This window comes from Metopolophium dirhodum, chromosome 9 (genome assembly GCF_019925205.1).
Source record: "Metopolophium dirhodum isolate CAU chromosome 9, ASM1992520v1, whole genome shotgun sequence".
NCBI classification, from domain to species: Eukaryota; Metazoa; Arthropoda; class Insecta; order Hemiptera; family Aphididae; genus Metopolophium; species Metopolophium dirhodum.
In genome coordinates, this window is record NC_083568.1 from 23,932,573 (window position 1) to 23,948,515 (window position 15,943).

At 26.9% G+C, this 15,943-nt stretch overlaps 1 protein-coding gene across 4 annotated transcripts in view; it reads right to left on the minus strand.

The window, feature by feature from the left end:
* LOC132951602 (acid sphingomyelinase-like phosphodiesterase 3a) overlaps positions 1-15,943 on the minus strand; it is a 221,146-nt gene that overhangs the window by 187,659 nt on the left and 17,544 nt on the right. For all 4 annotated transcript variants that reach the window (XM_061023390.1, XM_061023393.1, XM_061023392.1 and 1 more), the window contains one exon: positions 6,232-6,299. The gene's annotated coding sequence lies outside the window, so the exon portion shown is untranslated. The remainder of the gene's footprint in view (positions 1-6,231; positions 6,300-15,943) is intronic.

Consider the following 15,943-nt stretch of genomic DNA (forward strand, 5'->3'; position numbering starts at 1 on the left):
GTGTAAAAGAACAATATTTAATTTACAATATACTAAAACTACCTAACATTATTATACAATTTTAATTTTTAATATTTGTTACAATCAAAACTTAATATCATGTACGGGGTACTAGGTTCGGAAAAAATACAATGGATCAAATGTGATAATGTACTGAAAATTCAAAATTGTAATATAATGATTATAAAATGATAAAGAAATTTACTTTATCATAGATTTTAACTTATGGATTAAATGTATAATATACTAAAATATCTACATTTTACATTCTACATTTTATAAATTTCCAAAATAATAAGAACCCGGTTGTTTATTTGATATCTTGAACTATAAAAATAAATTATATAAAAAAAACAGTTTGTAATAAAAAAACCTAACCAAATAGAATATAAATTTCTTTTTAAATTATTTTAATATGATATTATGTAAAACATAATTTTCAATTTGACTTGGGCTACTTATCAATAGGATAGGTTTTAGATTCTGAGTGAAACGATGAATTTATTGATTTTACAATGATGTGTTGTTTTTTTATTGTTTTTTTGTGTCTGTTATGTCATCACCTTTTAGGTCAGTAAAAGTGCTTGGATTTTCTTCAACAGTATCTTTACCAGACTTTATTATGTCACTAATCAGAGAGTACATTAATCTATGATGGACTAAGGCGCGTACACTCCCGCTGACAGTTACGGACGGGTATTTCCTATTTCCACGGTTCCAGTAGTATACAAATGTATACTACTCACAAGGGCCGGATCTAGGGGGGGGAAGTCAGGGATTTATCCCCGGGCGTATAATTTTCGTGGGCGTATTTTTAAAGTCTTAAATTTGTAAATTGAAAATTAAAGATGGACATTAAAACAAAAGTCAAAACCAGGTACAAAATAATAAAAGTAAAAACTAATAACATTGTTTTAATAATTAAAAAGGACAAAATAAATATGAAAATATAGGTACGCAATGCCGTGGAAATAGGAAATACCCGTCCGTAACTGTCAGCGGGAGTGTACGCGCCTTAGTCCATCATAGATTAATGTACTCTCTGATTAGTGACATAATAAAGTCTGGTAAAGATACTGTTGAAGAAAATCCAAGCACTTTTACTGACCTAAAAGGTGATGACATAACAGACACAAAAAAACAATAAAAAAACAACACATCATTGTAAAATCAATAAATTCATCGTTTCACTCAGAATCTAAAACCTATCCTATTGATAAGTAGCCCAAGTCAAATTGAAAATTATGTTTTACATAATATCATATTAAAATAATTTAAAAAGAAATTTATATTCTATTTGGTTAGGTTTTTTTATTACAAACTGTTTTTTTTATATAATTTATTTTTATAGTTCAAGATATCAAATAAACAACCGGGTTCTTATTATTTTGGAAATTTATAAAATGTAGAATGTAAAATGTAGATATTTTAGTATATTATACATTTAATCCATAAGTTAAAATCTATGATAAAGTAAATTTCTTTATCATTTTATAATCATTATATTACAATTTTGAATTTTCAGTACATTATCACATTTGATCCATTGTATTTTTTCCGAACCTAGTACCCCGTACATGATATTAAGTTTTGATTGTAACAAATATTAAAAATTAAAATTGTATAATAATGTTAGGTAGTTTTAGTGGTAAACGATGACAAATACACATTACGTTAAGACTCGAGGGCGATATTATATTTTGTGTATAGTATACGTACTACGTATATATTCTACAACAGTATATAATATATAAAGTATGGGCATTGTACTTTTTTGCCATAGTATTAATTTAGGTGTTTCCATTTTCCACCGAAATAAGATAAAAACCTCTTAGAAAGCCCCTAGATATTTACAGTAGGTAAAAGTATATGTATATGTATATTATAATAGTACCTATAATGTACGTTATCACAATGAAATGTAAGCCATTATAGAGCTGCTGCAACAAGCCGAGGAATATTTTCGATTTGTGGAGAGTGCCAAACACATAACATAACCTAAAAGTGTTGCTTGAATATTGTACATTTTTGATAAATCCATGTATAGCACACATTTATAAATACTGACAATGAACCTGGATAATTTCGGAGGGGAAAAACAACGCCCCGATAATCGATACAAAATTGTATTAATAACCCCATAATTTGGATCTTAAAAACAAAGATATTTGCGCTGCATTAAATAAAAAAAAAAATTTCCAATGCTTATTTAATATGTAGAATGGAGATGCTAATATATTATATATATAACAAAAGATCCAGATACACAGGATATCTTCAATAAATTGTCGGTACTGCAGAGCATGGCGAGGAATATTTTTGATTTTTAGAGAGCACTAAATATACATACTATAGTTTGAATTATATCGCTTGAATATTATACGTTATAGATACATACACGGATAACGCACATTTGATATTGGTGATAATAGTTCAGAATAATTTCGGTGGGAAAAGTAACGCCCCTCCAATTGATACAAAATTATATTAACGACCCCATCAGTTTGGACTGAAAAACATAGACATCTGCTGCATTAAATAAGAATGACCCAGAATTTATCAATATTAAATAAACATTTATATGTTATAGAATATAAACAAAAGAACCAGACACAGAGAGTATCTTTAATCATTATTTGCTGCAGCAGCCTTCCGAGGAATATTATTGATGTGTGGAGTGCGCCAAATGCATAAAATACCTAACCTAAATGTATCGCTTGAATATTATCTATAGATTCTGGAAACATCCACGAATAGTGGCATAGCGAACACTTAATAATAGTGATAACGATCTAGGATAATTTCTGTGGATATACGTAATGCCCTTCCAATCGATACAACATTATATTTTAACAACCCCATCGGTTTGAACTTAAAAACAAAGACATATGGGTTCTAATAAATAATGATGACACAGAATTTATTAATATTCAACAAATATGTAGATGTTGTACCTATATAAAACAAAAGAACTAGATACGAAGATATCTTCAATAATTTATTTGTTGTGGTTGTCAGTGTTTCATTACGTTTACGTGAAGTACTATTTTTGAGAAAATAACTTTTTCAAAGTTCCGACTAGATTTGATTTTCCATTAAAGATTATGACTGTACTTGAAACAGTTGAAACCTTTGGAGTATTACTCTAATTATTAGTAATTAAAAAAAAGGTAACTAGGTCAAAGTTTAAAAATATAACTAGGTATCGATTATTTTGGTTTTTATTTAATTTTTATGACATTTATATAACACAATATTATATCCTACTAAACTATGTCTTGCCTCAATTATTCATAGGATATAACTATAATATAGTCTCCAATATTCAATATTAATGATATGTGGATATAACTTTACAATAAGAGTGTGTACGGGAGTATAAACAAACCTTATTGTTATTCACCCACACACTAACGAATAAACAAAAAAACAATAATATTAACAAAAAAAATAAACATAATTTATAAGTTCATAGCAATTTAATATTCAGGAAGTTAAGAAGCAAAAAAAAATTATTTCATTACCGGAAAAACCTATTAAAAGTTCTTGACACAAACAAAAAAAAATTACTTAGTTTATTTTCTTAAATTTCCTGTTGTTTAATGCATCCATAAAATATAGACTGTGCAAAAATTGTAGTAATTCGAATGATACATTGTACAATAAGTGAGTGTATAATGAACATAGACAATATTATAACAGAATGACCATTTTGCATGTAGTACGAATAATTTTATCTATTTTTGAAATATGCCACCGCAGAGTTGATATGTTATAAAATGTATAATATTATTCTACCAAGCACGTTAATATATTATTCATTACCATACATCCAATGTATAATCAAATCGGTGTATCAAATTTTAAATTAATATCAGTTTTTTTTTTATAGTTGTTTATTATTGATGTGTTATTTTTATTTACTTTTTTACGATATTAAAAAAATAAAAATCACAAATACGTTTTAGATTAATAATACCCGTTTTTGTAATAATATGTACTAAATTAATTTTATATTATACCTATATACTATCATAATTATTCATTATGTTACATTTTCAAATTCAAATCGTTTAACCTTTAAATTATAATAGGTAAAATGTTATTATTTTACTATAGAACAACACACTGCATTTGTATTATATTTTACCCCACACATAATTTAAACAGTTTATTAAATTTTTTCATAATTTTTCAAATATTAAGTATCAATCAACGAATTCCTGATTTATAATTCCTTATATTTAATTCCTTATATTTTTTGTTTGCACATAATATAATTTAAGCATAAATAAACTCTATTAAAAATCGCAATAGTATTCATTATAATGGTATATTTAATATAACATTATTTTTCATTAGTTACTTATTTACTTATTTACAAGCCAAACTAAAACTAATGAAAACAATTTTCTTGTAAATACAGTTATTTTGCTGTCATGATTAAAAAAACCTTCCAATAATTAATATATTTTATTTGTTTCAATAGTTGCAAAAATAAATATTATACAAACAACAAAACAAACATAACATATAATAATATGTAGGTACCTAATATTTATCAATTAAAGTAAAAAAACTATTTTGTTTTAATTTTTTTTTTATTATTAGTCTAGAGCCCGGAAACTATGGCTATTAGCTATTATAGGGGTTACGGTTGGTAGGGTTGGAACGGTTGGTATGGTTGATATGGTGGGTTGGTAACACGTGTATGTGTGGGCAAGGTTTTTCTCACTATGAACCCGGGTGGTCACCCTTCCGGGAACTAGTAGTAGCGGCTATTGCTTACTCTCAATCAAGTTCCGTGATTGATTTCAGCAACTGCACCACGCCGAATCACAATCATTTTATTAATTCATACATTTATAATTATTTATTGTACCTAAATAAATTGATTAGCAAGAATATTGTGTAATACATAAATAAAATTAATAAATGGTGAGATGAATATTTCCAGTTCTAGTATATTTGAGTGTTATAAATGTAATGTTTATTATGTGTATAATATTATAATTGTTTAGTTGCTTGGTGTGGTGAGGTGGTTGCATTCAGTCACGAAACGTGTTCGAGTGCAAGCATCTGTCGCTGTCTCTAATTCCTGGATGGTTGACCCTCCGGGTTTTTATGACAAACCCTTTTCACACATTAAAATACACGTGTTCCAATCTAACCATACCCCCCTCCCTACAAACAGCTAATGATCATTGTTGCTAAGCTTAAGATCAATAAAAAAAAAATAAAAATTGATTAGCTCATTTAAATGCGGTAAATGCAATGTACATATTTCTCTTCAAGTGATATATATTGTTTGTAAATTTTCAATCATTGCATAACTTCTAAACGGATAATTAATGTATTCAAATTGGTAAATAAATGTCAAAACAGCCGTTTATGTGTATTTAAAAATACTTGCATACATATTTTTTAGGAAAATTGGAAATTATAAAATATTTGGAATCAATTGTTTAAAAATATATAGTATCGTCTATGTGATTGATGGTTTATTGACTTTCTAGAAACATTACTAATATATATGTATATAGAATATAAGTAATGTTGGTATAGCTGTAAATAATATAACTGAGCATTAATATTCAATAATACACTGAAAATAATTAATCATAAACATTATGTTGTCAGGAGTTGAATAGTATACAAATACATCATTAAAATATTATTGCTAATAAATATTTTTAGGTATCATTACAGTGGTCATAAGCTACAGTATTTCAATAAAAAAGTTATAGTTAATTTATATTCGTCAATAGATTGTTTCTAGCCATTGTTGTGTTTTTATGTGGTTTGAAACGAAACATAGTAAGTTGTAAAATTCAAAGATTGTACGTAGAGTTGGACTGTACGTGTCACACGGTTATTTTTCAATAAATAATAATAACTAACAACATATAATATAATATAATGGAATGAATAGTGAAATGCAATGATTTTTGGATATTTTAATCTATTCATTAACTAATATTACTTAAAAGTATATAATATATAATTACTATTATTGGAAACGTATACAAATTATGATACATTTATAATGGATTTTTAATAAATTTACTATAATTCTAAACTCGTAGTGTTGACCACAATTAGGTTTAACGGTAATAATTAATTGAATAAAAATGAATAATATTATAGACTATAGAGTAATGGTGTGTGTGTGTGTGTGCATGTGTGTGTGCGTGTGCGAGAAAAAGGAATAAAACACGTATTCATATTTACCAGTTATTCTGTAATCACCAGTTAGTCTGATCGATGTTCCAAGTCCCGCGACGCATATGTAATAGATTCTGAAAAAAAGAAAAACATAGGCTTATTCTCCTGCTGTGACGTTTTTACATCATAAAAATTTACGATTTTTAGTGTGAAGGAAGTCTCTCTATCGAATGCTGGGGAAAAAGACACATCCGAATTCAATTTTCCACTATATATACGTCTTAACGACAGTCACCGCCGTCGACCTTAAAGAGGCAAAAGAGGGAGGAAAATGGCAGGCTGGGGGAGGGATGAAAAAGAAAATAATAATGTCACCGTGAAAAGATTGTTGCACCGGGACAAGACCTGAATAACAGTCGCCTTATAGGTTTTTTCCGCTCCTATATTATGTTCCATCTACGCTATACAACGATTGCAAAGCGACGCTCCCGGATTTCCGTATTTTATTCTGACTATACCTTTCCTAGCCTGCCGCAGCGACCATTACGTCCTTTGTCGCGGTTCGACTTCGGCCACAAAGTGCATATACATACGACGTACGCGTTATCGTTATGTGTGTATATTATGAACATATACAGGATGATTCAAATGCATGCCATGATCACTCCGTTTTATCCTTAAATTATGAATTTATTCAAACATCATGCTTTTCTAAAATATTAAGTATCTATATACGTCTGTAAGACCATTTTATTATTATCAAATATTTAGACTTCTTACGATATTTATTAAGTGAATATACAAACTTTTTTTCATACGAGAACCATCGGTATACTCTCCGTTTATTATTTAAGATTTTATGATATATTAGGAATTTGTTATTTATAATATATATTAACGAGGTGTTACTTACAAATTATAACAATTACAGGTTTATATGCAAGACGTCATGGTGGCTGTGTTAGATTAGACTAGTATTAATAACAAGTATATTTATTATTATTATTAATGCGATTTAGTGATTAGACGCGGTAGGGGTAGGTTTTGAATATACCACGTGCATCACTCTGTATGTATGCGTACATAGATTATATAAATTTATATATCATGCATGCATATATTGCTCCAGGATCTGGACAACGAAGAAAAAAATCACCTACACCAGATGTATATAAAAATAAAAAACGGGGCAATTCGTTTATTCACTGTCGAGATAACGAATTTGGCTAAGGGATATTGGTTTTACCCGGATGACGTGTGACCTGAATAAACATCTTAAATGGTCTCCCCGTTGGATCTGTTTACGATCGCTGACCGTAATGTAGGTACATTTCAAACGTCCAGATTGTTATATGGTTGGAAATTAAACTTGGCCACTATATAATACGTATATAACTCGCTCGTATATACATATTATTATAATAGCTACAGTACGTGGTTGTCGCATGCGGTGTATTGTCGAGACGGTTGTGTCAGAGGGGTCCGCACACGAAATTATAAACGGAACTTTAACATTTTTTTTTATACGAATTAAAATATATAATAACGATGAAATATATGACCCTAATAGGGTTTTTTTTCCTCTCCAATAATCACAGTCGCATTAGTTTTTTCACCATTTTATTCTTTTTTTTTAATAAGTTTTTAATAAAATTATAGCCAGACTACATCTCACTTAAAAAGAGAATTGGTTATATTCTTAAACGACAGTAATGCTTTACAGCTTTCTCACCTCCCCTCTACGAAAAACTAAGACTATGAAATAAACAATATTTAAAACGAGCACAAAATAAGCCAATTGAAATCTTTTAAAATAATATTATTATATGTTTATGACATTTTTTCTATTTATTATGCCATATTACATTATATTCAAAAAAATTATCTGTGACAATAGTTTTATATTAATTTGATAAGTGTTCATTTAGATCCCATAAAATTGTTTACTATGCTAAAGGGTAATGGTTCAGAGATAATGCACCTAATGATATTCGATTTGTTTTAAAGTATATTTACTGGAAATTTTTGAAATGTAAAGTGTTACATAGATTTATTGAAAGTAGTAAATTATTTATTTGCATTTTGTAAGGTTAGATTAGTTAATAATATAAAAACAAAATGCATGTTTACCAATTTATTGTACTATCTCTTACGATTCTGCAGTACTTATACCAGTACATACGTAAGAAACAGTATTTTAAGAAATAAGCCTAAATTCTGAATTATTTTTGGTCTAAAAAATTATCAAAATTAATTAATCTAAACACATCTTTATAAAAAAAAATTAATACGTTATAAAATAAAATATTTTGTTTAATTTTCAATATAATCAATCATGTTATACTTTTCTTCAATTAAAGTTTATTTTTCTATTTATACAGTATAATATAATTCTCAAATGACTTTACAGTATCTATATATTATATTCCAACCTTTATGAACATACCCAAAACTGAATTAAGTTGAATTCACAGCCCACAGGTAATGCATTTTCATATTATTCACATTTAATATATTTGATAAGTAAAAAGTTTTTAAATCATATATATTATATTATTATATAGAATAAGAATACTCAGATTTTTATATGATACTTTTATATTTTATATACCTATATAAATACTTTATGTTAGGTAATTTGCAACTGCATAATATTTATGCTCTTTTTTTAATATTAAAATCATCAAAATATAATATTGCTAGTGTATAAACAATTATTACAAAATGTATATTGTATATTTTTTAGTTTATTTTATGATAAAAATAATATTTGTATATTTATATTAAAAATATATTAACGTATAGGTATCTTTTTTAACTTAAAGTACATAATTATTTTTTAGTCTCTTATCAATTTAATATAATAACATACAAATATTCAATTAAACATCAGATTGTTAAATAAAGAGTACCGCTATATTGTAAATTGTAAGAGTAAGAGTAAGAGGATAAATTCATTATACAATAAAATGAAACAATTTATTGCAAATATAATATATTTTTACTTGTTTTATTATTTTAATCATCTAATGGATTCAAAGCTTTCAACATTTTTGATAAATGGATAAATATTGCTTAAGCACTTTAGAGTTTTGAATTCTTACAAAATTGAGGTTTACATAATTTTTATGTGACCCTCTAAATATACTGGTATTTCACTTGTATAAGATTCAGATATTGTTTGTAAGTAATTCAGTTTATAGAAAGTTGAAATATAAATTTAAATATAACTGACAGGATTATACAGATCCCAGGTGTGAACAGTGAGCACTTGCGCTTGTATCGCTCAACACTTCAAATAAAAAAGCCATCATTATATCATAATTTTAAATTTAAAAAAATTATATACTCAGAAATACCAATAATAGCGGAATTATTATTCCTCTGTTTATTCTCTATAGTCTCAAAAGCTACTGGAATAGTTGATATTCCTTGAGACTCAAGAGTGTTTATAGATTATTTGTCATTCCTTTTACTTTATAGTCTATAGGTTGCTTTAGGGTGGCTCACACGTCACACGTGCATCTACTCTGAAAATTTTTTGTTTATTCAAATGGTTGCCATTCGTTATAAATGATGATAGTTATAATATGTAACCAATGGCAATCATTTAAATAAACAAAAACGTATTCGAATTTAATGATCCATAAACATCCTCAAAGTATCATCAATCTATTAATATAACTTTATTGAAAACGGTCTAGTCGTTTTTAAATCTATAAATGACAAATAAAGAAACATTCAAGTTTATAATATATATTTTATAATTATGTAGCATATTATAAAAATGCTTACATAATTAGGTACATAAAAAAAAAATCTAAAAATTATTCATTGTATTTGTGTTTGAATTATATATTTCAACTGAAACAAAACGGAAAAAAATAAATAGATAGATTTATTTTAACCAGGTCTAAGTCGGGTGATAAAAAAAAATAGTATAGGTAAATTATAACAATTTTTTTTATGTAATACAACAAACTAAAATTTTAGTAAAAATATTCACCTTCTTCTATATTATAATATATTTGTTATTAAAAAAAATACATCACTAATTTGTAATAATGTTGTACTGTGTTTATGTGTTGGCATCCCTAAGTGCACGTCGAAGTGCACATTTAGTACTGAAGTACTTCTTTAACAACTGTATAAAAGTATAATATGTAATGTCTATTATAAAACATAATAGTAGTATCAACCGTAGCCACTAGCTGAAAAACTAAACAAAAATTCTCTATAAAAAAAAAAAAAACAAACTAAATATTGACTAGGTTACAGTATTGCATTTATCGCCTTCTATGAAATGGGTACGTATATCGAGTTATAGTTGAAATGTAGTACTGTTTCAGCCGTAGGTGTATTACAATATGTTATAATATATTTTATAAGGATCGATATCACGTTCCAAGTTTTTTTAAAGTCTTATCCACATTATGTAATTGTAACTATAACGCGTAAGAATTGAAGTATTTTTACATAATATTAAAATATTTTTGTGTTAGGTTGTCGAAAGTACTAACTAAGAAATGGTTGAATAATAAATTCATTTATTTATCAAAGTATAAAATATAATAAAATATGATAAAATAAGCAGTATTTGTCACACATAACTATATTCTCATGTTATTATTATTAGTATTGAAATTCTAAATACCTATTATTATTATTATTATTGTTAACCTAAACTTAACTTGAAATGTGGTGATTTATTGTAGTACTTTTACGCCAACATATTACTAAATATTACTACCTAAAAACCCATCCTCCTTTTCTTTTTCAATTATGCAGTTTTGTATAAGTATTTTTAAAATGTCTAAAATTCAAAACTTGAATATATAAATAAATACGATCAAGCGTGCTTGGTGCCATATATATGTATTAAAATATGAACACGTGAAATCATTAGAACCTTAACCATAACTAACATTTTCACAAAAATAAAACAAATTATAATATTATTGTTAGGTTGTAATTCCTCATTTTTGAACGGTACTGAATCTCGGACTAACCTAACTTTTACATAAGGACTATTATAGTATAGTATGTGAATTATATACTTGAGTTTTACGATGTTATATAAAACGACATTGAACGTTATGGTATGTCCGACTATAGAAGAAAAACGTAAAAATTACCCACATACTCCCAAAATATAGATACGTTAGTGACTGCTGGGAAGCTGTGTAAAGGGATTCTGTGCAATAATTTTGTTATTTTATTATTTTTACATCATATCAAAACAATGATGTTGTCCTTAACAAATAGAGTTTCGCCCATTGAAACGCGTCCCAAAACTTTTATCGCTGACCTTTTTTGTGCGGTTTGAATTCGTTTTCTTGTACTTTCGAGAGCACTATATAGGCTTAGGAGCAACAAAAAACAATATATACAATATTATATATATATATATATACCGAAGCGATTTTGTAGAAAATCTAACATTATTCAGCAGTAGAACCGTCTTGAGGTAAAATCTACTTCTTTAACGACCTCTCCAAGGGTTGTAAATATGTAAAAGATTCCTATGAATTTGTACTGAAGTTTTTGACACTAGTCATCATATTATGCATGTCAATAAAAATACGAATGAATAATATGAATTTTTTTCTATCAAATTAAAAATAAAAACCATATCCATAGTTTTAAAACTCTATATTGATATATTAATTTGTTTGGTTCTTTCAATGCAATCATATTGAACTATATTGAGGTACCTAACGTTATTAAAATTCATATTATAATGGAAAGTTTCACATCACGTTTCTGTGGTTACACGTACACGTATTTAATTATATGCCTTGCATTTAAATATTAATATCAGTGTTTTTCTCCCCCGTTGTATTGTATTTTGCACTTAAATATTCATCTACTAAGAGTAACCATAAGCATTCAAATACCTACGGAATTATACACATTCAAATAAATAACACGTATTATTTTACCGAAAACTTATTGATTTTACATAAATAATAATACATAAATGACAATCCTAGTGACTTGATGACCTTAAACTATTGCCAAGATTGCATTTAATTGGAATGACAACAATATTTTGGAACTAGGACAGACACATAGAATAACTAGAAATTTGCAGTTAAAATATAATTATACATAAGTACCCATTTCATCAAACATCGTATTAAACTTTTAAAACTTAACAGCATGTAATTTGTTTACTTTTAAATAGTATCGTCCATAAACAAAAAACACTTCAGTGAAAATTTCACGAAAATAATAAGACAAAAAGTGCTTATTAAAATCATCAAAAATCAACAAATTATAGTAAATACTAAAGAGTCAACATATTCAAAAGTCAGTTTATTTATAATATAAAATCTCGTTTATGGATATTAAAAAAAGTTTTTTCAAAATAAATACTATTCAGACGTCAAATATTTAATTATTAACGAGTAGCTCATTCAGTTATTTGTAATGTCCATGGAGACATACGGATTATGTCTCTATTTAAGTTGATTTTTATCTAGTGAATTAGATTAAAAGTCATTAAATACTTAATAAGTTGATTTATATTTTTAAATGTTTGAATTAAAAATAAAAATAATAATAATATTTTCAAACGATACATTTATTCACAAAATAAATATAAGTTTAAAGACGAACTTTAATTTACGGATGATTTTTCATAAATAATTCAGAGGCGAATTCGATTTAGGTAATCATTTCCAATGATTAATGTATTAAATGTGCACTATGAATACAATCAATCATTGTGTTTATTATAATAAAAAACACTCATAATTTTTTTTTTCGTATATAATATTTTATATACGTATGTGTACATGAATACAATTAATAACACTACAAAAATGTATAGGCGCTGTGGAAACAGATCGTTTAATCAATAGTATATTAAAATGGAACCTTCTTTCGCGGTATTAGATACAACAAATAAATATTGAGTTTTTAACAAAATATTATTATTAGGAAATAGGAATACATATTGATGCTTAACATGAGTATCGACTATTGTCTCTGTTGACTAGGTACTGAATACTAAAATTAAGTCGAATTTTCAACATATTATTATAATTATTTTTTTTGTTTTGTTTTTATTAATAATATTACCCTCAGCGGATAGCGACATAGGCCATTGGGATATAAGTATTATTTTTGTTCATAATTAATGTTTGCTACAACATGTACAATAACCTAATTAAATGGATTATGATCATCATAAATTATATTTATCTTCGTAAAACCACACAATGAATTCTACATTTAAGACCTTAGATTTGGATAAATATTTATCTGTATATCTCATACAAAGACATTTAAATCATAAAACTTAGAATTTCACCATGTGACGCATACTTTCTTTACTTCCATGTATTTTAAACTAAATCTTTGTAAGAGATAATATAGATTATACATTTTTTTAAATTATCTTAATTAATAATGTAATTTAATATAATATTTACTAGATCAAATGAGTAAGTACTTAATATTTTAAAATTTCAATTATCAAAGTAAAATGGAAACTCAATTAACTGATTGTAAGAATTATATTTTAAGATAATGTTCATAAAAGTAAGACTAAATACGCTCCAAGGTATCTCATATTTTGTTTCAGCAACGAACGAGGATTATGTTGTAATTTATTATTGATAATAAATTCCACTTGACATGTTTCGTTATTTACTAAAATTAACCTAAGGCTGATTTGTAAGAAACGTTGTACCTCAATAGTTATGAAATAATAATATGTGTCATAATTACACAATCATGAATTCAAAAACCAAAATATTATCGGTTGTAAAAGCTTTAAAACGGTAAATAATTATAGTGGGATGTAGTACAGTGACTTTTCAACAGGTGTGCCTCGAGCATTTTCTAGAGATGTGATTTGAGCTTTTGAAAGATTTTCATTTATAATAAGTAGTAACTATATTTAATACAAAATATAATAATACAATAATTCATACAATAAAATATAAATTAATAAATATTAATGTATAATTAATAAAGTACAATTGTGTGTATTTATTCTTAATTACTCTTTAGCTTTGGTGACGGGGACAATAGTTTTATACTGTAAATGTTACATATTTATGGTCACAATAATTTGATAACAATAATAATGGAGGGGCTTTACATAGGCGCGGCTAAGGGAGGGCTTAGCCCACTCAGTTACGTCTGTAGCCCACCCAGTTTTTGAAAAACTATAAAAAATATAAAATAATATTATTCATATTTCACCTTAAACCTCGCCTTAAACATTGCCGGAAGAAAAAAAACGGTTGAAGGCCGTTTGAAACTTTTTGTATAGGAATTTGGTGCAGATATTTTTCAACCGACAACCAAGTGTTGATATATTAATATTTTTTATATTATGCATATTTTGAGTGCATAAATTAAAATGATAGTGCATACCTATAAATAAATTCATATTTCTGATATTTTTAGTGCATATTTGAATGTGTATTTTGTGCAATTACAGCGGAGGGTTTGTGCTGATGATACAATTTTCGCCCCCCCCCCCTCAGAAAAATTTCCCGGTTACGCTTATGGAACTTCATGACTTATAACTAATTTTTAGTGTTTCTCATACATGTATTTATTAATTTTGATGCTCCTGGGGAATAATACCACGTTTTCTGTTTGAAAGTCGGGTCCAATTATGTCATATAGGTTCGTTGGTGTATTATCTTTTTCTTTTTTTTCTTCATTCGATCTTCATTCTGTCATCAGATGTTTTACTGTGAAGGGAACTCCACGTAAGGTGAATTCCATTGGTATTCGGTTTTTCATGAGGTGTTCATGTGTGAGGTGGATGTGGCCGATTCTCAGTCGGTTTATTATTATTTCTGTTTTTCTTGAGGTTTTAGATTTTGTGGCCAAGGATTTATGCTTTGTTTGTTTTTCGTAATTTTGTATTTTGGTTTAAACAGTGATTTTGTCAAATATTCTGTGTAATTTATTATAAGTGTTTTTTTTGTCTAATATCGTAATATTGTAGTGTATTTTTGTGAGGGAGCTTTGGAAACTGTTTTATTTTTTGCGTGTTTGTCAGCTAATTGTTTCCGTATATTTTGCAATGTCCTGGTGTCCAAATAAATTAGACATTCTTGTTTTAATATTTTTATTTTTCAACTTGATGTATAATGTCGGTGGTTATAATATTATTGGTTTGGAATATATTTTGTATGCTGTTTATGGTCCGTCGAGAATATTTTGTTTATTTAATTTGGTTAATGAAATTAATATATAACAACAAAAAAAATGTGTTTGTTGAAGAAAAAGTTGTTTGTGGCTGAAACAGTGCTGTGGACATTTTGTGAAGATCACTGTGTGCTATGTTAAAGAAAAATATTGAAACTGATTGGTGTAGTACAACAAAAATAGGTATATTATATTTATATACATATTTTTAAACGTAAGCGTTTAATAAATGAACATTTTCAATTTTCAATCAATTTTTTTCTTGAATATAGCTAAAAAACATAACCTCTAAGTTGTTTTATTGTATAAATAATCTAATAATATTGAACCACTGTTTTACGTATTCAACAAAGTTGACTAAAGTATAATTTTTTTCATGAACAAGATGCATAACAAGATATTTTAATTTGAAAATTAAATTAATCTGAGCCAGGCCAAGTTCCAGGAATGCCAGTGTATCTTTACACGAACCAATTCGCCCAGTTTTTCTAACCCATATATCTATCTGTTTCCTCTTAAGGTAAACTTTTGAAATTTAAAACACAGATTAATCTTGAGTAGTTTAGGACGCTGTAAGAAAATGAGCCCTTAATATTGT